Here is a 26070-nt window from a genome sequence, read left to right as displayed (position 1 = left end):
GTCTCTCTCTCTCTCTCTGTCTCTCTCTCTCTCTCTCTCTCTCTCTCTCTCTCTGTGTGTGTGTGTGTGTGTGTGTGTGTTGTATACAGATAATACATGAGATATATAACTTTTTATTTATTTATTTTTTACTGTACTTGGAACAGCTTTAAAGAAGACATTAGTTCTTTAAAAACTATTTGTTTACCTAACCTAAACTCTTCTACTCTGGAAGTAATTCTCCCAGAAAAACTTCCTACCTACTTCCTCTCCACCAATTAACCCTATCTTTGTTGTTCTTACACAAGCTAAGTCAGCTGGAACACCTTATTGTCATATCGTAACAGAAAAATTATAGTTATTTTTAGCTGCATTTTTACATCTCATATGTCCATGAGTCCTTTTAGGTTTTCCATTCTGTCTCATGAGTTTTCTTCTCTATTTCCAGCTCATCTTAATTCCTGATTCTTGTTTCACTGGACACAGTCTTGTAAAGCAGTCATTACTCGTATGTGCATAATCACACTGTGGCCTTTGTAGTAGTGTTTGAGGAACTCTACCCTGTGTTTATTCATTCTCAACATATGTCATGGCTTAAACAGTCCTAGATCATCCAACAGATATTACCCAGGTGAGACTGCATCTCAGGATTGTGGTTACAAGACAGAACACAGCCAAATAGTAGAAAGAGGAAATCACTACTTCCTTAGAGCTGAGGACACATTCTTAAAGGTGAGAAAGTTCTGCAAGAATCAAAACATTAGCACATGCTAGTAGTGGTTGCTGCTCGCTGCTTCCTTATCCTTTGGGATGTGAGGAATCTCAGCAACATACTCATGTGATCATGAGCTGGCATGACAGCCTCGCAGTGATGGACTGTGCACTTATAAATCATGAAACAATATATATATATATATATATATATATATATATATATATATATATATATATATCCATCATCACTTTTAATTGCATAAGTCAGGGATTTTCACAGCAGTAGAAATAATTAAATAATTATTGGAAATACTTTGGTTAGCATATGGTCCATCACTTGGACCTAAGCAGTAGAATCATTGCTGCTGTGGACTTGACTGCGTTGTCTATAAGGTTTTGGAAGTATTTTATAAAAAGAGCATGGGAGAGTTTGGAGTTCTCAAATGTTGTAAGTTTAAAGGACCATCTGGTTGGAAATGAGAAGCCAGAATGCTCACAGTAAAACTTGTGCTCATGGGGCACACGAAGGGAATCAGTACGCTACCACATACTGGGGTAGAGGCTGCTCTTGATACTTCAAGCAAAGAAACCGGCTCTATTCTCCTGATCTGAGGCTTACTTCAAACAAATATGATAAATTGTTTGGTGGATACAATTTCAAGCGAGTATAAAGCTAAGCCTGTGGAATAATCCTGATTATTGCTTTCAATTAGGTTTGCATTAAAAGAGAGCAGGAAATATGAAAAAAATGTGCAGTTTGAAGAGGAAAAGCACCGGAGAAAGTCTAAAAATAGCAGATGAGTCAAGTACAGACTAAGGACATGTAATTATAAGTCAGGGTAACTAGGGACTGAAGAGATGCCTCAAGAGTTAGGAGTATGCTCACTGCTCCTACTGACAGCCAGGGGTGGAGTTCCAGCACACACAGAGTGTTTAACAACTGTCTGTAACGACAGCTCCCGGTGACCAGGTAGCTTCTTCTGACCTCCTTAAGTACCAGGCATGTGTGCGGTAAACCAATGTACATGGAGACAAAACACAATACACATAAAATACAAATAATTTGAATATCAATGTAAGTAGAGAGAATCCAGGAATGTTGCCCTGAAACATTAGGAAAGATGTATTGTAGGTAGAGATGAAGCGATTGAGGGAATGGCAAGCTGAATTGAAAAATTGCTTGGAAAAACTATAACTAAACAAGGGTCCTTCAGCACATACTGTCCCAGCAAGACCTCATAAGAAAATATTTTTCCATTATTAGTAGCAAATATACACAGAAATCACTGTAAGTGGCTGCAAGGAGGGTAGGGCACACCTCAAGTTAGCAAAAAATTTTGGCACTGACTACATGGTGTTTCTTTTCTAAACATGCAAAATGCAAAGGGTATGGGGTCATCGACAGTGTTCTGATTTTTTTTTGTTCTCCCATATTTTTATCTAGAACACAGTTTCCTCTTTCTCCTCTCCTCCCAGGTTCTCCTCCAAACCTCCCTCCTACCCACATCAATTCCTCCATTTAATTTCAGAAAAGGGGAAGCCTCCCAAGGATCTCAACCAAACATGGCATAAAGTTGGAAGACTTGGCTCATACCCTTATATTAAGGCTGGCTGAGGCAATTCAGTGGGAAGAAGAAAAGGTCCTCAGAAGCAGCCAAAAGTCTCAGAGACCACCAAGACTAGGTAAGCAACCATAACAGATATGAGAGGACTTAGCTCTGTCCCATGCAGGCTTCCTCATTGTCAGTTCGGTCTCTGTGAGCTCCACTGAGACCAAGTTAGTTGATCTGAGGGTTTCCTTGTGGTGTCCTTGGCCCCCTTTTCCCCTACAATCCTATTTCCCCTTCAACAAGATTCCCTGAGCTCTGTCTAATGTTTGGCTGTGGGTCTCTGCATCGGTTTCTGTCAGTTGCTGCATGAAGCTTCTTTGATTATGATTATGCTAGGCTCCTGCCTACAAGTATAACAGAATGTCATTAAGATTCATTTTCCTGACTTTCTGTTTTGTTTTATCCAGTATTTGGTTCTATCCTAGGTGTCTGAGTTAACCAGCCTCTGGTACCTGGCTATTCAGGCAGGATCAGGTGTGGACCCCCTCTCATGGCATGGGTCTCAAGCTGCACCAGTCTTTGTTGGTCACTCCCCCAGTTTCTGTGCTACCTAACCAGGATAGGACAAATTATAGGTCAAAATATTTGAGATTGTGTTGGTGTACCAAATCTTCCATTGGAAGTTTTGCCTGGTTATAGAAAATGGCTGATTGAGGCTCTATATGCCCCCTCATAGATTCTTGAGATTTTCCATTGCCATAGGTTTCTACTTTGCACCCAAAATGCCCCCAATCACTATTGTCTCTCCTAGTACTCTCTTTCTCCACCCTACCTCAACCATCTCTTTATTTTTGTTTTCATCTCTACCCACCCCTAGTCTTACAGCAATATCTGTTTTATTTCCCCTTCCCAGGAAGACTCATGTACCCTCCCTTGAACCTTCCTTGTTACTTAATGGGTCTGTGGATTATACCATGATTTTCCTCTACTTTACAGTTAATATCTACTTATAAGTTAGTACATATCATGTGTTTCTTTCTGGACACGGGTTACTTCTCTCAAAATGATTTTTTTTCTCATCTCATCTATCTGCCTGCAAATATTGTGAGGCCATTGTTTTTAACAGTGGACTAATATGCCAGTGTGTAAATGTACTACATTGTCTGCCCAGGTAGTACAGCTTGTGTTGTCACTTGAGTTTTTGATATTAACCATTCTGACAGGTATAAGATGGAATCTCAGGGTGGTTTTGACTCTCATTTCCCTGATGAATAAGGAAGTTAAGCATTTCTTAATCTTTATTAAACTTTATTTTACTTATTTACTTTACACCCTGATCTTAATCCCCTCCCTCATCTCCTCCTGGTCCTCCCCTCCCTCACTCTTTCTCCCCATCCCTCTTCCCTAGTCCTCATAAGAGGGAGCCCTCCTCCCATACCAAATGACTGCAGCCTATTATGTCTCACCAGGACTGCTTGCATCCTTTTCCTCTGTGGCCTGGCAAGGCTGGGCTGCCAAGGGAAGTGATCAAAGAAAGAGCAGACCACAGTGTCCATGGCAAAGACAGCCCCTTCTCCCCTCACTAGGGGACCCACATGGAGACTGAATTGCCTATTGCTTTCATCTGGGCATGAGGCCTAGGTCCTCACCATGTATGATCTTTGGTTGGTGCATCAGTTTCTGCAGGCCCCCTTGGGCCCAGATTTGTTGGCATGGCTGTTCTCCTTGTGGAGCCCCTGTACTCTGCAGGTCCTTATATCCCCCCACTCTTTCATAAGACTCCCTGTGCTCTGCCCAAAGCTTGGTTGTGAGTCTCTGAATCTGTTTAGGTATCCTGCTGGGTGGAATCTTTCAGAGGATATCTTTGGCAGGCTCCTTTACTGTTCCCTTTCTTCAACCACTTCTAATTGCCCTTCTGAATGAGAATTAAGCATCCTCCCTAGGGTCTTCCTGATTGCTTAGTTTCATTAGGTCTATGGATTGCAGTATGGATTTCCTGTATTGTGTGGTTAATATCTGATTATCAGTGAGTATATACCATGCATATTCTTCTGGGTCTGGGTTACCCACTCAGGATGATCTTTTCCAGGCTCATTCATTTTCCTGTAAATTTCATGATGTCCTTGTTTTTAATAGCTGAATAGTATTCCATCATGTAGATGTACTACAGTTTCTTTATACATTTGTCAATGGAGGGACATCTTTTAATAACTTAATAGTATTCCATTGTGTAGATATACCATAGTTTCTTTATCCATTTTTCAATGGAGGGGCATCTGGGTTGTTTTCAGCTCCTGGCTATTATGAATAATGCCTTTATGAAAACAGATGAACAAATATCCTCATTGTATGGTGAAGCATCTTTGGGTATATACCCTGGATTGTTATAGCTGGGTAGAAACTGTTAAAGAGACGAAACAGAACAGGCGCCTACCATAGGTGTTCCTGGAAAGAATCCATCCAGCAGGGGATTGAAGCAGAAGCTGAGTCTGGCAGCCAAACTTAGGGCAGAGAGCAGGGAGTCTTATGTAGGAGTGAGGCGACAGAAGGACCCATGGAGGGGACAGGAGCTCTACCAGGAGACCAACAGACAGAAAACATCTTGGCCCAGGGGGGCCTGCAGAGACTGATGCAGATGTAGCAGATAGGCAGCTCAGTCTCCATATGTGTCCCCTAGTAAGTGGATAAGGGGTGGATCTGCCATGGACTCTGTTGCCTGCTTTTTGGTCACTTCCCCTTGGTGGGGTGCCTTATCCAGCCAAAGAAGAAGAAGAAGAAGAAGGAGAAGAAGAAGAAGAAGAAGAAGAAGAAGAAGAAGAAGAAGAAGAAGAAGAAGAAGAAGAAATAAGCAGTCTTTATGAGAGTTGATAGGCTGGTATGGGAGGAGGGCGATTCAAACAATCTCGGCTATGTGGGGAGAGGTTAGGCACAGTAACTGTCCCAGAATGGTTTTCTGTATCCATTTGATAAAGGAACCCAGAAGTGGTAGAAAAAAATATTGAAATTTGCTGATGAATACATAAATAAGGACTGATCCCCAGATATCACTAATGCAATCTCTTTTCCATTAAATTCATATGTCCTTAAGCTGAATGCAAATCTACTTTTTCTAGAATTCCATTAACCGAATTGACGTTTAGAGAAGTCATCTTCAGTTTCAATTTAGTTAGCCAATGGGTCAGCAGGTCTTTCTAGTTTTAACTCGGAATATCTCCAAAATTGCCATTTCCTCCTCTGTACTTATGTGGCCATTAAAGAACTGTTTGTTCTTGACCTGTTCTAACTACAGCCCATGCAAAATGTGCTTGCTAGCAGTGCTGCATTACACCTATCCATGTGCCAGCAGAAGTTTGTCTCTATTATCATGAAAGATTCTGATATTTAATTTAAGTAGTTCTCTTTTATGTAAGAACTATAAGACATCATCTTGAATTGTGACTTTATTTTTTTCATCATCATCATCATCATCATCATCATCATCATCATCATCATTATCTCATTGATCACCATCATCACCTCATTTTCATAGCAAGTGCTCTGTACAATAAATTGTCCCCTAAAATTTCCAGGTGTTAAATATTTCTTTGTCTTATTGCGTACCATTTCTATGTCTGGTTGATTTCTAATATTCCTACAGCATTCTGATCATACTAGTTTCTGTGAAGTATCTGTCAGATGGCTGTTTCTTATAACTGAAAATAACTCATAATTCCATTTGGGTCAATCTCTCTGCATTTTAAATGTGTGTGCATATACTCCATTCCCAATTCTCAATCTCAACTCGTGTTGTGTTTCCTTGTGTTGCACTAGAATATGGACATATGATAGGCTTATTTATTGTAGATTCTACATGAATGCTTACTTATCAGGGATGATACAACTCTAGCTTTTTTTTTTTACCATCCATTAGAACAATTCAACCCTGGTTGTATGAGTGTGTTTCCATGTCCACATTTATGTGCTGTATATAGCCTCTCTTAACATGATTTAATAAATGGTGAATCTATATAAAATGTATCTATATAATGTGTCTATATAAAGTACTGTGTAGAATTTAAATAATCTAGAGTAACTTCTGGAAGCAAACTTAATTGCTTGAAAAATCATAAAGTAATTTGAATTTTGTAGTCAATACCCCATTTTCAACTCATATGTGTATGTTTTTAAATTTAGCAAGTTCCAACTAAAACATACTGTCTCCACAAAAATTAAGTTGACACTGAAATGTATTCATTATTTACCACGAATGAAGTGTTCTATAATATATTCAGAAATCAAAATACTACTATGTAAAAAATGTGTATATATAATTACTTACTCATTCACATAAATGCAACTATATTTTAATTCATATTATAGTATCGTATTTTCATTTATACAATAAAATTGTTGTATATTTCCTTTCATTTTGAGCTTGTAGTGATCTTTTTTCCTCATACATCAGTTGCACATTTTATAATTAGGAAAAAATGAGGTTTTCCACATTTTAAATAAGTTTAATATAAATTTTGTTGCCTTATATTTGGCCACAACTAAAAGATCTGACCAGAATCTTTTGAATTGTCAATGATGAAATATTTGTAAGATAGAACATTCACAATATGAGGCACAAATGATAATGACTGAGCATTAAACACTATATTTAGACAATTAGAAAGAAAATACAGAAAGTTAGACAGTGATTTGAAGGTACAGTTCACACACACACACACACACACACACACACACACACACACACACACACACAAACCAGAATTGCAAACATTTCCTACACATCCTGTTTCACAGCTCTGAAATTTAAAGGAGATGTAACTGTCTGGCTGTCCGGACCATCAACTAAATAAACTTAAAATAATATGCAAAAAATATGGAACATGTAACTTGGTCTCTACCATGGCCAAACCCATATTTACAGCTCTGTGCTATGTTCAAAAGATTGCATGAGCCAATGACTTGAATCTGTTTCTTTTAACACTGTCTCTAATGACCAGTTAGAGGAAGAGCTTTGAACAACTTCATATTGTTTTCATTTCATTTGTGTCAATGAAAAATAACTAAGTGCCTAAGTGCCATCATATTGGTACATATTTTTAAAATTTTGTTTGCGTGCCTAAATGTGTGCTTCTAGGCATGAGGAACAATTTTGCAAAGATGCTGTGCCTAAGCCATCAGGTGCCCAGTGTGTGTGTACTCTGTGTGGCCCAATGACCTAAGAGAGGCCTGGGCTTTGTCACAGCTGTTTGTGAAATGCCTGTATACTCCAGCTTAGGAAAGGAGGTAAGGGAAAAGGAACATGTTTATTGATTTCATAACATAGAAATTTCATAATTGAAGTTCTAAAGGACATGCTGCATTAAGAGAATATGTTTTTCTTCACCAGCCTGGTAGAAGAATGAAGAAAGAAATTCATGCATTTCAGCATCAGTAATGAAGATTAAGAGAGAACTAACAATTCTAGGTGTCACTCACTCTCATCTGTTCCATTTATAGTTTTCCTTCTTGTTCTATTCTCACCCCCCATATCAACCTCTGTACTCCAGCTCCCGTGGTGAGGTATAAGAGGTGACGATCTTTCATCTTTCTCACCGGTTATGTAGTCGGCTTCTGACTGAATAAACAGTGTGCAATGAAATAATGACACAATACTGTGGTTGTTTTCACACACAATGAAGAAAAGCTGCTCCCCATAGCAAGGGCCCAGCGGCCCTTCACTCCGCATCCCTTACCACTTCACCCTCCTCCACGTACCCACTCCGCCTGCCCAGTATCAATCTCTTCTCCCCAGACTTTAGTTTCCTGTGTCTGACATGCACCGACGGCGCATACTGTCTGCCCGGATCATTTCCTAGTTACTGAACGTGGTGTTCTATTGCCTGGAATGACTTCATGTGTTTTATTCTCCCGATGAACAAGTAATTCAAGGTCATGCTTTTATTGCGTTTCCCTCATAGCTTCTCCTAATCTCCCACAGTCGGAATCACACCTCAGCACTAAGCTTCTGAAGCTCTGTATTATTCATCAACTGCCTTCTGGCAAGATGAATATGGTTAAATCTGCCTTTGAGAATGCACTGAGATCATAGAGATCTGGGGCCACTGTTAATTACTTTGTTTCCTAGCAGAGCCTAGGACAGCTATCGCTGCTTGTCACTGGATGAATGTTTGATGTAAGTGTCTCTACTCTGTTTCTCAGCTCTGGTTTTATATGTCCTGATAATTTCCTTAATTTGCTTTATGTTGTTCAAATTACCTTATGTTCCTCTTCCTGTGCTTTGGCCTACTTTCATTCATTCTCTTTCTTTTTACACCTTCATCTGTTGCCGTTTCAGACCATAACATGGTGGCAGACCACATTTTAAGCTACAGTTTAATGATAACAAGTATTCTGCAGCCCAAGAAAGGATATTCCATTTGGGACTGCCATTGCTTTTAACCCCTCATGCTCATTTGTGCTTCATGGGAAGTATTAATATCTATAGAGCACACCATTTCTTACATGTGTTGTCTGCTGCTGTCACATATATTAGTGTTTCTGTACATATATCCTGTAGTTTTCAGGAGATATTAATGCATTAAATAGACAGGATAACAGTGTGAGGAAGCTTGTTATTTGCACATTGCCATTTCTGTTTTAAAAATTTAAATACAGTCATTTTGATTATGGAGATCTGTTTTGAAATTCTGGTTTGGGAAGATAACAAAAAAAAAAAAAAAAGAAAGAAAGAAAGAAAAAGAAAAAACACAAACCATTGCAATTCTTGCTGTCAATAGTGAAAAATAATTTTACCACGGCCACCATAAAAGCAAATAATCCCTGCAGTGTGGCCCTAGCTAAATCCAATTATTGAGAATCAGATTTACTTTTATCTGCCCAATTCTTCTCCAGAGTCTTTTGCAGATTCATTTACATTATGATGCAAATTTTATTATGTAACAGTGGCATGAGCCTCAATTATAACTAAGAACTAGTATCCTATAGCTGTAAAATGTCAGACAGTTACCTCCATAGTCAGACAGTAAACTCACATTAAACACATTTTCTAGCCAGGCTCACTTTCTTTCTTTTCTTATTAATATATTTTAAAATAAAATATAATTATGTCACATCTCCATTCTCTTTACCCCATCCAGCTTCCCTCATGTACCCTATACCTCACTCCCTTTCAAAATGTGTCCTCCTTCTCTTTGATTATTATTGCCAAGTAACTTCTTGCTCTCTCCATCTCTCTATTCTTCCATCTCTCTCTCTTTATGTTTTTCTTCCCTCCTTCCTTCCATTTCATTTCTTGAGACTGTCTCACTATGCATCACAGTGTCCCTTACAATTTTCTCATGATACTAATGTATTAGGTTCCCAAGATAAACTGGCATTCTTTCTTTCTTGTTGGCTTGCTGTGATTTCTTTCTTCATATTTGTCCTTTTATTTTAATTACAATAATCATACATGTGTGCCTTTTTGAATGATGGTTGATGCCTATGATTGTTGGTGCCCACAGAGATCAGCCGAGGTCTTGAGAATCTATGGAGTTGAAGTTAAAAGTGATGGTGAGGTGCTCAGGATGGATGCTGAGATTCGTTACAAGAGCACTATGCATTCTTAACTGATGAGCCATCTCTACAGCCTGTAGATTTCCTTTGTTTATGGATATATGCAAAAATACATGTCATGTTAAAAATGTTATAAAATAAAATTTGACACATTTAAATCATGGAATTTTAAGTCCTGATAACAGAAATAATTGACAATTGAGAAAGTGTTTACAGCAAAGTGATCATATGAAGATTCTGTGTGACAGAAGCAGGTACTAGGAAGAATTACATTTGAATTTCCAGATTTCCTCTGTAGATCAAACCACCTGCAACATGAAAACACTTAGGAAAAGAAATTGTTTATATACTGATTATGTAGGCTTTGCCATTATCTCCAAAACAATACAATATGATTATTTGTATTACACTCAAATGTTATCAGGTATTATTAGCAGTCTAGAAATGAAGTAAGTGTTCTTGATGATTTATATAAGATGCCTATAAATACTATACCATTTTATATAAAAGCTTGAGTATCAGCAGGATAGAGCATTCACAAAAGATATAGAACTAATCGTCTGTTGATATCAAGGATGAAGTTGTCCTCACAGAAATGTAGACATAGGTTTATGATTACCTTAACAGAATAGATGAGTATCTGGGGAATACATTCTCAGGTGCTCACTGTGCCAGACTCTGAAATATCTAAACAAAACCAAAAATAAGGTGCTATGTGTTAGCCACTGTGTCACCTTTATAAGATTATTATAATTACTACTGGATTTTCAACTTCCAGTACTGCTTGTCACCACTTGTATAACCAAGGATCAGGCAGTTGATTGCTCTATTCTTTCTAAAACCCAAGAAGGCAGAAATATCACAGGGCAGTGTTGTCACCTGAAGGTTTGACTAGACAAATATCTCCTGACTTCATTACATATGAAAATCTCATTAATATCATTATCTGATATTAAGGATGAAGTTTAGTTGATAGCATGATTGCCTTGTATTCACAAGCTCTGGATTGGTTCTCTGCATTTCATCAACCCTGCATGGTGGCAGATACCTGTAACTCCAGCACTCTGGAGATGACCACAGATGGACAAGGAATGCAAGGTTATCATTGGCTACAAAGAGTCTTAGGCCTGTATGTATGCACTTATTTAGATGCTGTCTCAAAACAACTTCTCAATGTATATGTCATACAAAGTAGTCTTACCGAAGAAATACCATTCCATCTCTCTGATTATGATTTATCATTATAATTTATTCTTTTGCAGAAGGAGAAGACTTTAAATGTTCTCACACAATGAAAATAGGGATTAAGAAAGAGCAACAATTAGAATTTATCTTAGAGTGTGTCCTGTATACTTGCTTCACTGGGAAAAATGCAAATAGCTGATATATATTGATATATATATTTTATATACATGTAATATGTATCACATTTTAAAGAGCAATGAGGCAATATGAAGGTAACTTAGGGCCCAGAGTTCTCTTGATACACAGATCCATGCTCATGTGTAAAATGCTCATGGAAATATTGAAATGCTGGATTGCATTTATTTATTTATTTATTTATTTATTTATTTATTTATTTATAGGATTTAATGTAGCCCAGGCTGTACTCTGACTTAGTGTGTAGCTGACGGTGATCTTAAACTTCTGGCCCCCCTGCCTTCATCCTTCAGTACTAGGATTGCATGTTTGCATCACCCTGCTCAGTTTATGCAGCCTTGGAAGTAAATCCAAGTCTTCATTTATACTATGCAAGCGTCCTACTGATGGAGCTACATTCCCAGCCCACGTTGTTGACTTTCAACAATTAGAATTTAGTGATAAAATGTAAGTTTCCAAAAACAGAGGATTAGAATAAACAATTGAGTGTATTTTACAGTGAGTATACTTATTCCTCAAAAATGACTGTGAGATACAAACCAGTCACTGATGCAGATATGAATGCATATGAGAAACAGACTGTACAATTTAAGTTGTGGGAAAGTATGTCAGTGAATAATAATTACATAGCTTTGAAATGTACAAAAGTTACTATGCTTTATTCATATTACATGTATTACATAGCAATTAAAAGAATAAGAATGTACAAAAATAATAACAATAATGTTAACATCTAGAATTTTAAAATTCATGAGTTTGTGAGTGTGAAAAACTTACATTTACCTCATAGAAAAAGATCAATTATAATTATATACTTTAAGTTTTGTGGGTTTTTTCTCTTTTCTTTCCTTTTTTGTTTGTTTGTTTGTTTATTCTCTCATATATTATATCCCTACCACAATCTCTACTCACTTCTTTCTTACCAGTGCATTTCTACCATATCTTCTCTTCCTTATTTCCCCTCAAAAGAAGGGCAGGCCTCCTAATAATATCAACCAAACAAGACATAATAAGTTGCAATAAGACTGAGTACCTCCCTTCATATTAAGGCTGGACAAGGCAACCCAGTAGGAGGAAGAGAGCCCCAAAGCAGGCAAAGAAGTCAACAATAGCCCACTGTTGGGAGTCCTACAAAACACAAAACTACATAACTATAACAGGTATGCCGACCTAGGTCAGATCCATAAAGGCTCCATGATTGTCACTTCAGTCTCTAGGATTCCCTATGAGCCCTACTTAGTTTATTCTGTGAGTTTTCTTGTGGTGTTCTTGACCACTCCTACTCCTACGTTCCTTAATCCTCATCTTCTGCAGGGTTCTCTGAGCTCTGTTTAATGTTTGGCTGTGGGTGTTGACATCCGCTTTTACCACTTGTTGGATGAAGTTCTCTGTTGACAATTATTCTAGACTCTAGTCTATAAGTACAGCAGAATATCATTAGGGATAATTTCATTGACTTTTTGGTTCTTTGTTTTGTTTATTTTATTTTATTTTGTGTTTTTCTAGTAGCATTTGGTCATATCCTAGATATTGGGGCTATCCAGCCTCTGGTTCCTGGCCTTCCAGATAGTGTCAGGCATGAGCCTCCTCTTGTGACATGGGTCTCAAGTTGGACCAGTCATCTCTTGGCCACTCCCATAAGCTCTGCATCACCTTTACCATAGCACAACTTGTAGGCAGGTTGAAGGTTTTGTAGCTACTTTGGTGCCCTATTTCCTCCACTGGGAGTTTTGCCTGGTTACAGAAGATGGCTGGTTCAGACTCCGTATCCCTCTGCCTCTTACTAAGAGTCTTAGTTAGGATCACCCTCACAGATTACTGGTACTTTCCATGCACTAGGTTTCTACCTTGCCGCCAGAATGCTCCCCCAATTCCAGTCATTTCTCCAAGTACTATTTTCCCTTCCCAGGAAGACCCATTTTTCCTCCTTGAGTCTTCATTGTTATTTAACTCCTATGGTTCTGTGGATTGTAGCATGGTTATGCTTTACTTTACAGCTAATATCAACTTATAAGTGAGTATATCATGTTTGCATTTCTGGCTCTAAATAATCTCACTTGGGATAATTTTTTCTAGTTCCATGAATTTGCTTGCAAATTTCATCATGGTATTTTTTTTAACAGCTGGGTAATACTCCATGTGTAAATGTACCACATTGTCTTTATACATTCTTTGGATGGACATCTATGTTCTTTCCAGTTTCTGGTTATTTAAATAAAGTTGCTATGAACATACATGAGCAGGTTTCCTTGTAGTAGGATAAAGTGTCCTTTGGGTATATGCCCAACAGTGGTATAGTTGAGTCTTGAGGTACATCAATTTTCAATTTTCTGAGAAAACACCATATTGATTTCAGTGCACTCCAACCAGAAATGGAGAAGTTTTACCTTGCTCTATATCCTCACCAGCATGAGTTGTCACTTGCTTTTTTTTAATCTTAGCCTCTATGACAAGTTTAAGACAGAATTTTTATTTGCATTTCCCTGATGGCTAAGGACACTGAACATTTCTTCAAATGTTTCTTGGCCTTTTGAGATTTCTCTTTTAAGAATTCTCTGGTTAGATGTGTACTTATGCTTACTCATAGAAAAAAATATAATGTATACTTAGAGTTTTGTATTTCAATAAATATTATATTCCAAAAGATAATTTCATACTTTATGCTGTTTCCTTCAGACAGCTTATGAATTTTATTCTACTATTCAACTGTTCAATATGAGTGGGTCACATGTTAAAATTAGTTCCTGGACTAGAGTTGTGACTTTGTTGCTACTGTATCTACAATGAAAGAATGAGCACATGAGTTTAGATATCCCACAGCTATGCAAAAACAAAAACAAAAAAAAAAAGGAGGTGCATATCTACAACCCGGAATTAGAAAGATAGTTAATCCAATGGATTTCTGGAGCCAATTGGCCTGCCAAACTAGCGGAATCAGGCAGGTCCAGATTCATTAAGGCACCAGCCAAGGACAATACAGGCAGTAAACTTTAAACCCCTACCCAGATCTAGCCAATGGTCAGAACATTCTCCAAGGTTGAGTGGAGAGTGGGGTCTGACTTTCTCACATACTCTGGTGCCTCATATTTGACCATGTCTCCTGGAGGGGCAGACCTGGTGGCACTCAGAGGAAGGACAGCAGGTTACCAAGAAAAGACTTGATACCCTATGAGCATATACAGGGGGAGGAGGTCCCCCTCAGTCACAGTCATAGGGGAGGGGAATAAGGGGAAAATGGGAGGGAGGGAAGAATGGGAGGATACAAGGGATGGGATAGCCATTGAGATGTAACAATAATAAATTAATAAAATTTTTTTAAAAAAAGTTTCTATATCCAAAAATAGAGGAAAGGTAATTGAAGAAAACAGGACGCACCAACCCTGGCCTTATCACGCATGTACACACTACTGAACCACTTGCATACTTCCTAGATACTAACAGATATCTGTCAACACATGTAAAATAAATTTTTTATTAAATCTCTTATAAAGGTATTTTGAATACTTTCTGAGCATTTTATATCTGATTAATCTGACTTAGCAGCTCACAACTGTCTGTAACTTCGAGATCTGACACCTCTACACCAAAGTACATGAATTCAAAATTAAATAACGTATTTTTTAAAAAAGTCTGATTTATATCTGATTAAATGTGGTATATAATGTAGTCATAGAATTAGAATTAGGAAGATGTCCATCATTGTGTAGTCACTTATAACGTGCAAAATATATCTGCATTGATTCCATGCTGTCGTGTTTTAGTTTGCATAACTCATTACACTAAACCTAGGTATAAATTGTTTACCCCTTATCCCTTAGAATAACATGTGTAAAGGTACATTAGGCTTGCTGCTTACTGGAAAAAGCATGTTACAGCAAAATTCTACCAATGTCACAGAAGTTCTTAATATTTAGGATCTAAACTGAGAGCAGAAAGAGAAGTATGGAAGAATCTGTGTTTTCTGAAAATATATTCAGAAAAATATTGCTAGACAGGAGAGCTTGATCACTTACAGCTGGAAGACTGGCTGCTGAAACAGTTGCTGACAGATTTCACACATGTTTGTTTTCATTTCAGTATGTGCACACAGCCCTATATATGTATGGTTATTTGTATTGGTGTCATCTGTGTCTCTTGGTCATGGAAATGTAGACTTATATAATAGTATTTTCATTTCCTTATCGCTTTCGAATATGTACTATATATATATGTATATATAGTATATAAAATATGTGCCAATGTTTTAAGATAAAGGCCCTGTATCTTAGTATAAAAGGTCTATACTTTCTCTCCAATAACACATTTAAGAAGAAATTATGTTTGTTTCAATTAAATCATACAGGGTGACCTAGGCTCTTCTTGAATTTCTAAGTGTTGTCATATATTGGTCAAAGGCAGGAGAGGCAAAGTGCACTGTTTCCCTGGTATCTTCAGACAGCTACTGATCACCAAGGTTCTCGAGAGAGACTTGGCTGCCAATAATAAGACTCTGTATCACATCTTTTTTTCTTGTTACAAGGAGTAATTTACTTCCAGTGTTATTTCAAAGAAAACTTGTTCAAGAACCTTTGCATTATGGGTCGATTTGTCTCTTTTCCTTTTGGTGTCCCTCAGCCTCTATCCAGTGGATTAAAACCCATCCTGCCTATATCCAAGTTCAAAGATTGGTTCTTTCAAATCTCTCTTACCTTTAAGAGCTGTTAATTTGAAAAGTCATTCAATATGTCAGTACCATGCAGTCGACCAATTTCATTAGCCAGTTAGACTTTTATACTTTGCAAAGTAACTCTTGTAGTTCAAGAACAAATGCACAGCTAAGGAATGCACCACTTGGTTCAGTTCAACTGATCTATTACAAGACATTCCCTGGGGTCATGTAACAATATATCAACTCCTCCAGCAGACAGCTCTGGACAGACCAAAGCATGAATACCACCAAAATCTAACTTGGTATGCCAGTAAGTTTTATTGTTGTTATTTATAGGAATATGGTTGAGGCATTACTCATAGCAGCAGGAATGACTCAAAGACAGCTGGGTCACCAAAGTAAACACAGCATGGGCACCATCTCACAATAGTTGGGGGCCTGACCAACACTGCATGGCCTGTAGAAAGCTCAAGAGGTTGGAGTTGGTCCTTTGCAAGTTGTTCTTACTCTCTTCCAGGAAGCTATTCTGGTCTCTGCTTCTTCCATGGAGCTGATCAGGTCTCAGAGTCTCCTTTGTACTTTCAGTTTGGCTTGGTTCACAGTTTTAGTTGCAGCTTGCTTTTTTTTCTCATTATTAATTTATTGTTAATTAAAATACAAAATTTTTTTACTCCATTTATAAACAAGATATTTCCCCATTCTGTTCCTGTTTATAATAAGAGCTTCTCAGCCATCTTATATGAGGAAGGAGAAGCCTAGTGAATCTAGATCAGTTTCTGCGATTCCCTAAACCTATTTTGAGTTGTTTAACTTCTATTTTAAGGTGCTTTCCTGATGATAGGTTTCAATATGAGAGGAAAGTGCTACATAATATTAACCATATAGCCTTCTTTTTAATGATGGAAAATGTGTACTTAGAAATACCAAACCAGATTTATTTTGGATCCAAATTTAATTGGCAATATTGAAAGGATCATTACTAGAAGTCAGCAGAACACTTGCCTTCTCTGTGTCATAGAGTTTTTTTTACAGCCAATTTGTCTGCTACTTATTTCATTTTGGACATATTTTCTAGTGAATATGGAGTATATTGCAAGCACTGAGATCCTCAGGCTTTTTGCGAGGAGTTCCATACTAGGTTTCCTTGTATGGCCTTGTCCATTCTAGAACTAGCACAGTAGGTTAGGCTGGCCTAAAAGTCAGATATCTCCCTGCCTTTGCCTACCAAATTCATAAGGTATTAAAGTCACATTACTCCACCACCCAGCTTAAAGCCTCACTTTTTATGGTCCTTCCACCCAAGACTAAAATCAGATATAAAACATTTATATATTAGAGTAATAGTATCAAGCCAATTTCAGCTCCAAAGTTACCTGACCGAAATGACCTACACATAATATGTAAGAGTTTATGGTTGAATAATTCTGCAGACTGGATGCAATTATATTGATAATCAAGAATCATTAGAGGATGTTAGACATGAAAATCATATTGCTGATCTATTTATAAAAAAAGCAACATAGGGCCAGTGGACTGGCTCAGTGGGAAATGGCTGGTTGCCAATCATGATGACCTTAGTTTGATCCTCAGGACACTACATGGTAAAAATAGAAATGACTTCTATAAATTGCTCCCTGGTGGCTGTACCAGTGCTGTATAACACAAGTATACCATCACAAACACACACTCATACACACACACACACACACACACACACACACACACACACACAGATACACTCACATCAAATAAATTTAAAAAGTAACTTGAATACAATGTGGATAATGGAATAAAGAGAGCTTTAATGAATGTTGGAAAAATGTGATAAGAATGTGGTGAAATGTCATGGCAGAAGTTCAGAGACAGACTTTTCTTTGTAATATATTTTAGAATGCAGTGCAAAATTTATCTCAGCTATTATTTAAAAATATTGACAATAATTACTATAATTCAAAAGATTCCTAAGCTAATTTCTAAGAAAAAATGTGTCAGTTTATGGCTAAAGCATCATTATATATTGGGTGGGCAATAAAAAATGGATAGTTGTATAAGCAGGGAAAGGTAGCATTTTGTCTTCACTACTTGAAGTGCTGGAGAATACCCAAAGAGAAAAACAACATTGTCTGTGTTGCTCAGTGGTATGCTTGTGTGTGTGTGTGTGTGTGTGTGTGTGTGTGTGTGTGTGTGTGTGTGTGTGTGTGTTTGTGAAACAGGATGTGTGTGGCATATTCTAGGCACTGCCGTTTTAGGAAAAAAAAAAAGCTATATCCAGCCGACATCCATGGATTTTGTATTACTGTCACCCATATGTTTATGTTGTATTAGCTGCGTCTCTATTTTTATGCTGTGGATTTACTACAAATGTTACTTGCTTCTCAGAATATGCATCAAATATAGCCTAGTAGAAAAGTCCCGAGGGTCTTTCAGGGCTGATTTTCCTCAGGCAGTGTGCACTCTGTCTTGAAGTTGAATAACAGTCTTAAAACAGATTATTTTCAAGGAATTAATGGATTGAAAGATAGTATTTCTTTGACAGTAGTCATCAATTTCCAGAAAATGCTTGAGACTTAATTTATTATTTTTAATTAATAGAACCAAGTTGTATAACCAAATTAATACAATCAAATTATATAAATGCATATGCATTCACCATAAAATCTGGGTATGTATTATAGTCTAGGCTTCTATGGAAATGATTTAGCAGTTAGGGAATGAATGTTAGTGTTCCTGCTTTCACTGCCAGTCACAGGGTGTCACGTGGACAAACCCCTCAGATTTGGTGATTGTATTCTAAGCAATATCTGCTTCTGCTGTCAGGTTTCAGGTCAGACAGATGGAGAAGCCACTGAATTGTCATTTTCTTAGTTAGTATTCCATCCTGAGGGGGAAAGGGAGAGCTGTCCTTTCTCCCTTTTATTTCCCTTTCTACATTTAAGCTTATATTTATATTTGTAAAATCTTATTTTTAAAAAATACACAAAAAGGCCTTGTTCTCTGACAGACAACCTCACACGCACAGAAAAAAAAAAGGTTTAATAAAATACCCTTCTTGTATTTCTAGGTTTAGAATTTTTGTTTTTTCTTAAATAGTGCATTATGTGTAGTTCCTATTTTCTATCCTTTTTTGTGGCGTTTTAGGAATCCACAGTTGTGAAATACTAGAAAAAATGAGCAAGCAGACAGTTCAAATGTCTCATCACTGTTGTGAGTGTTTGTACTCAGCTCCGAGCAGCCTCGTCACATGAGGGAGTGTGAGCTTTGTGGCTAGCTGCTCCTAAGAACAAGAGCCCAGGACAGAAAGACTGAGGTTTGACATTTGCATATTTAGGCAAGAAAGACACACCCATCACTTCTGTTATTGATTGTGACTTTAGAAGACCACACAATCAAGAATGACAGCCCTCTGAGCAGTTATAACAGGAATCCAGAAGACCACTGAGATAAAGCATAATTTTGCACCCATTCTATTGCTGGTCACTTGCTTGGGTCCATACGCTTAGTATCCCTGTGTTTTAGAAGCTGTAAGGAAACAAAAACGAAGAAGAAATGGATTTGTTTCTAGTATGGCTATAACTTGGAAAGAAAATGTTCTTAGATTCTGTCTTTCCTATAGAAGCAATATAATTATGAAAAAAATATCACAGCCAGGAAATATGTGTGTGCCAGGTTATCTGTGAAAGAAGCTAAGAAGCTGTCAGAACATGAGGAGTGTGTCTCGCTGAGATCCAGGTTCCTGTTTTGGCAGTGGAGCTTGGGCTTTTTTGTCTCTGGCCCGGGGCTCCTGGAGAACCATCCCTTCAGAAAAGCCTGTTGTTTTCCCTGTTTCAGTTCCTGGAACCTAGAATCTGCCAGACTACTTTACACTTGGGATCTCATGTTGAGAAATATTGTATGACTATATGGGTTCCTCATTTTCACTCAACCTGCCAATATCTACTCTAAAATGTATTCTTAATGTCTTAAAAGATGTGAAAGAGAATATAAAATTCATTTCAAGGAAACAATTGTAAACTGACTAAACCAAAGTAACAATCCAAATTCAAAATTGTATACAATGCAAGATTTGTACTTCCATTCAGCATATCTGCAGATTAGCCTTGAAATTTTCCCTTGAAACTTTTTTTTTATGTCATCAGACTCCTAAAATAACTCAATTATGGATCTTATATTAAGCCACCCACATAACTTTATAAAAGATGTGCAAATTTTCAGTCTTTTACCTCCCAGGATACATGCTGTAAATATGTTCAAATTTAATCCTGCACCTGACATTAAATAATTGCCTTTATTGAGAATCCATTTGTCATATACTAGGCATACATAATACCATTAAGTGCTAACAACTCTGCAAGGTGCGTGGGTGGTTGTTGCCCACTTTCACTCAGCCTGAGGTAGAAATGATTGACTTTAAGGACAGGGCAATCACGGCTCAGAATCTGAATAGGAAAGTAGGTCCATTTGATTCCAAATGAAAATAATGAGATTATTTGCCATATTGATTCTTCAGCATTAAAATCAATAATTTAAACATTGTCTGTGTTACAGCCTTTTGTCCCTGTACTTATCACTTATGTAAGTCCATGTACTTTTCACTTTAAGAGTTGATGACATTTGCAGTCTTTCACTTAAACTCAGTTTCATTAATGCAACTTGCTTAACTTCAAACAACTCATTATTGCTAAGGTCTCCATTGACAAATATATAGATCAACTGGACTCTTCAAACAACATTTTATTTAATTGGACTTTAGGGGAAAAAAAGTGTTTTCTACCCTCTCCTTGGAAGGTGCTTTCTATTCTGGTTCCTTTTTTCCCCTTTCTTTCTTTCTTTTCTTTTTTTTTTTTTACTTTACCATATGCTTCTACTAATCATTTGCTAAATGTGTGGTAGGGTATTTTGTAAGAGGTCTCTCTGCTACCTTGTGTGTAACAATGGTAATTCACTTATTACAGGTTTATCCAGATCTATCTATTCCCTATTAAACTCTTGCCCCAGGGGAGTTGAATAATTCTTATTTGCCACTTCAGTAGCTCCAATTTCCTTTTCATTTTGTTCTATGCTTCATGAGCCTCTTTTATGTTAAGATTACACCAAGGAGTGCTCTTTGCCATCTGAATTATAGTTAAATTTGATCACTGTGATGTAATGAAGGAGACTTAAGACATGGCAAGATAAGGTTGCAAATTCATCACTCTGCTTCTAGTATGACTAGATCACTCTGAGGGTCATACGTCTTTTAAAAAGCATTCTCTTATCTCAGTCCATTGTATGCAGCCATAGTAGGGTCTCTGAGGATAATTAATTTAAAATAAACAGAAATTTATATTCTTACAGTTCTATATGATAGGAGGAAATCTTCTATCGTGTTATTAAGATATTTTTAGAGGGTAAGGACTCTGGTCACCAAGTTTTATAAATTGAGTTTCCTCACTGAGACACATGTGTTAGAATGATGCATCTGATTGCTGCATGTTTCATTCTAACATGTGCACACATGTCACATCACATATGAGTGTGGCCACTCATCTACACACACACACACACACACACACACACACACACACACACACACGATAAATAAAATGGCTTAAAAACAGAATTTCATTATGTAATTGTCATGGATCTTCTTCTTGTGCCTTCTCATGACTTAAGGTATTTAACAAAGGCCAAAGAAGGCCATACTTGCCCTTTTATAAATGGAAGAACTCATATAGTCTAATCACTCCTCCCAAGCCCTACCCATGTGTACTGTTGTAATGACATTTTTGTACAAGTTTAGAGGGGACAAACATTGAAAGCATCTGCCCATAGCAGTTCTACATTTGCTGTTTCTTTCAGGTACAGAATCAGTAAACTTCCAACTCCTGTCAGTACAGAGCACTACACTCTTTCCCATTAGCTTCCCTAAACCCAAGCCATACTTAATACATAATCTTGTCATTACATTCTTAATTACTCACTTTAAGTGTGCCATCTGCATTGCACTGGGATATTTTGCCAGGAAATGCTGAGGTGGAATTAAGAGTGTAAAGCTTGAAGGCAAATATTCATGTGAAAACAACAAAGAGGAAAAAAACTAGCCAGGAAGAAGCACCACTTTCTGATTATCCTCACGTCTGACCCCTGTGACAAGAGCGCTGTGGAAGCTTCTACTTTGAAGTCCAGCTTCATTTCTTCTCGATGGCTTATGATTAAAGTGTGTGGTGTCTTTATCGGTTGAACCTAAGCCTAGTGTTCTGGTGAGCAACCAAAAACAATGGCAATACCCAGTAGTCTTTGGAGGCCTCTGGGATCTCCCTGATCAACAACTCACAGGAAAGTATCTCACAGCTGACATGGGAATTTTTGTTTAGCAACAACCCTGTCCCTGCCCACCAAATAGAATGCATCTCAAAAATTTTTTAAAATTATATTCTAGTAAGCTTGGAATTTTCAAACATCCTCCCATTGCTTTTTACTTCCTTACCACTCTCTACAGCACCCTGTGTTACAGTAATGACAAGACTGGCATGGCATGGCCATGAGTATAATGCTGTAATGCCTATTGGTGTATGAATGAGAAAACAAGCACTTTCTGATTTGATGTAAGGTTTGCTTCATGAGACAGAACTCATGACTGGTATTCTAAGTAATTCTGATCAGGAAACCAAGGGTTCTAGACCCTAGGTCCTTGGGGAGAGTCTATTACTACTGTTTTACTGATTAGAGGAAAACATCAAACAGACTGTAAATCTGGAAGTTCAAGTGTCATATCTAATTAATGTATTACCACATTCTCAGTATTTAGCACAGTGTCTACTTGCTCTCTGGCCTCAAATTTAGACTTCTTTTTAGAGTTAAATGAACAACCTACAAATTACAGATTTGGTACTTTGACTTGATTCTACTTACATTGAAGAACCAATGGGAACTAATTGTTTTTGTGTTTTTATTCAGTCCTATTATTTTCCTTTTCTTGTGTTTCCCTTCAAACAAAGAGTTTGTGGTTCTTGAGATGTTGCAAATATTTTATATCATTGTAGCATTTTGAATTTGAATGCACATATTGTTAAATTCTCCAGTGTGCTCTAATACTCACTAACTCTTATTCAGTGATAGGAGTCATGACACACTGACTTTATGTAAGTATTAAAAACTCATCCTTTCTGTGGCTGACAATCTGAAGAATTTTTTATCTAGATATTACTTGATTGTTTTCCTCACAAGGACATTGAGGCCTTCTTTTAACATGGAGAACATTTTCAGCGTAGGTACAATGGGCCAAATAGCTTTCTTCAGCTCCTGTAATGTAATTATTTCCTGCCACTAACTAAGCAAAGTGGCACATCTGTTGAATAGATGAGAAAGCCAGAATTAGACTGCTTTCCAAAAGCCAGCGCAGTGGTTCCCTCCTGGCACTCATTTCATGTGTCTAAAGAAAACCTTCTGCAGGGGGCAGGAGATCTGTGAACACACCATGGGGATTCCCAGTTGAATATTGTCATGTTCTTTGTAACCATTTGTGAAGAGGCAGGGGCTGTGAGAAAGTGCTGCTCTTATTTTCAGCACCTTCTGTGGCTTGAAGCATAGCTGTTTCTCGGCATCTGATGTCATGCAGCCTGCATTTATCTCTTCATTTTTCATAGACCCAGTGTATTGGTTCACCCAGTTAAAGTATTTAAGAAAACACTATATTTTTTTTTTCTGCTGAAACTCCACTAATTAAAGCTAAGAACCTAAAGTTTAAAGGGATTGGTGACTTAAGATGCTTATACTGTCTGCTCAGCATGGCTGCGGCTAGTCTTTAGATCTGAAATTCCACATTCACACACACATCACCCTGTATTTGTTTGAATAAAATGGTTTACTACCAAATATTTAATTTCTTCTACTTAATATTTGTCCCCTCAGACTTAAGGGCAGCTTGAACTATATTGGGAATTACAAGTTATTAGACATCATAATTGATTAGCTATCATACTGGCAATTTGTCAGACTGGCATCTGAAATCATTTCAGTTCCTGATAATTACCTGTGGTTTTAAAAAAAGAATAATAATAAGAAAGTCTAAGGATCCAGTTAAGCACAATTTCAAAGGAATTAAATGAAAATAGTGATTTTTTTTTCTTTCTAAAATGTGACCTTAATCAAGCTTTTAGTGATTTGGGGTTAGTCCTGCATTGATTGTTACAATGTTGAGTATAATAAACACTATAATTCCTAAAGACAAACAAAGGCCTTTTGATAGTTTATCTATTAGACATGTCTCTGGTCTAATAAAACTTTATTCATAAAATAGGAGATAGCTTGAATTTGTTCTGCTATTAGTTTTTTGCAATCCTAGACAAATTTATTGAGCTTTACCTAGCTCACATTTTGCATTCTAACATTTACCTCCATAGTACAAGAAGCTCTGCCGTCTACATCCGCAGTATCAGCAGATAGGAAGGAGGGTTTAATAGGACCGTTACATGCTTTTTATTCAAACAGAATATTATATTCTTGCGTACGTCAATCTACCTCTTATATTTCATTTGCCAACTCCTCCTTCTGGGAACCTGGTAACACAGTCGTGTAAATAAGTGTACATTCACTGGAGTTCTGCTACCGAGACTATTAGGGAAGAAAAAGACGAAAGGATTAGAGATTGGGATAGAGACTGTGTTATGCATCATGGGGCAAGTCACCCCATGTAGTTTCCTCATTTGATGAAAGGTCAAAGGCTGTAGCTGATAGAACTCAAATGTAAAGACTGTATGGTATAATGCACACTATGTACGTTTTACACTCTCCTTGACAGCTGATATACTTTAAACATCAACATTATTTCCATATTCTCTGGGTTTTGGCTTTTTGTTGTGTCTCCATTGACTACAATGTTGTTGGGTAATACTCAGGGATTCAACAAATCTATTTAGAATAATGAACTATCAGCATCACATGAGATTTGGGATTTATAGAGACCAGAAACTAATTTGCCTACTTAATCTGTGATTAAAAAAAAAAGATTAATGACAGTAATTGTACATATGTGTGATTGTCTTAGTAAGACTAATGTTTAACTACTTAATAAAAGGACATAACTAGTTTGTGGAAGAACCAAGACAGCTGGTGAATCAGGAATAGGAATAGGTGCCCAACTATTTCTGTAATGATTTAGTTATAACCATTTTTCCCTCTCCTTCAACTACTATATTCAACATTTAAAACCGTTAGAAGGAGCCCAATGTAAAGAGCATGTAAAAAACCTGAATCATTTGTCTCCCTTTGGATAGGGAGGACAAGGTGCATCATTTTACACAACTGCATGAGCTGGAAGGAAGCAAAGAGTCAGGCTGAAATCAACGGAAGGGGACTGGTGGAGACCCAGATATATTCATTACATATGTCCTGACTGATTTCAAATAGCTTGGCCATTTGTTAACACATCAGGATAATTCTGTTTTTGGGAATAATTAACAAAAAATATTTTGCCTTACAAAAAATAAATGATAGGCATCTTTAAAAAGGTTGCACAAAATAAAACAATGTCTGTTTGTTTGTTGGATGTCTGTTTGTTTTCCCTTCAGTCATGCTATGGGAATTGTGGCTTTAATTAATTGTATGTTTTTCATAAGTTTTCTATTATGCAGTTTTAGAGGCAAAGTAATCCTTACCCAGCCTCAAGTTCTATAAAGATTCCAATGCCAGCCTGGTTGAGTACAGAGCAATTGATTACAGTATCTGATAAAACACTGAAGCCAGATGGAGCTCACTTTTGTCTTTATAAGTTTGCCAGTGAATCTAAGCCTCTGACAACTTGGGGATTTATTTTAAAACGTGATTCACACTAGAGTCATCTACTCTCATTAGACAAGTCTTTCAGGCATTTTGAATTACTTTGACTTGGCACATTTATTGAAAAAAAAATAAGGTTATAAAACTAAAAGTATTCTTTCATTTAATTGCTTTATAACAATTATATAGGACCCACAAGTTGATTTGCAAGATAGTAGATATATGTTTTAGCACTAAATACTATTAAAGAACATCATTAGAAATCCAGTATATTAGCAAATTGTATATTCTTTTCCTATCCCAATAATGAGTTTGGTCTAGGTAGACTGTTTCTTGGAACAACTTAGATATTTAAAAAATTATGAGTCCAGATGATAAAAATGATGTTCTTGTCTATCCTTGGAATGTGGACTTTATAAAACTAAACACAAGTAAATTTACTTTGGTTAGCATACTTTGATTAATCAAAATGTTCTTCACAGTCTGTACTCTTGG

General features: G+C 37.1%; 1 protein-coding gene across 7 annotated transcripts in view; it reads left to right on the top strand.

Annotated features, from left to right (window-relative positions):
• The window catches only part of DGKB (diacylglycerol kinase beta), a 693335-nt gene that overhangs the window by 58396 nt on the left and 608869 nt on the right, over positions 1-26070 (top strand). The gene's annotated exons all lie outside the window — the stretch shown is intronic.

This window comes from Acomys minous, assembly GCF_964271855.1.
Source record: "Acomys minous genome assembly, chromosome: 8".
NCBI lineage: Eukaryota > Metazoa > Chordata > Mammalia > Rodentia > Muridae > Acomys > Acomys minous.
The sequence above is the reverse complement of the archived record's forward strand: the minus strand, read 5'-3'. Positions and strand labels throughout refer to the sequence as shown.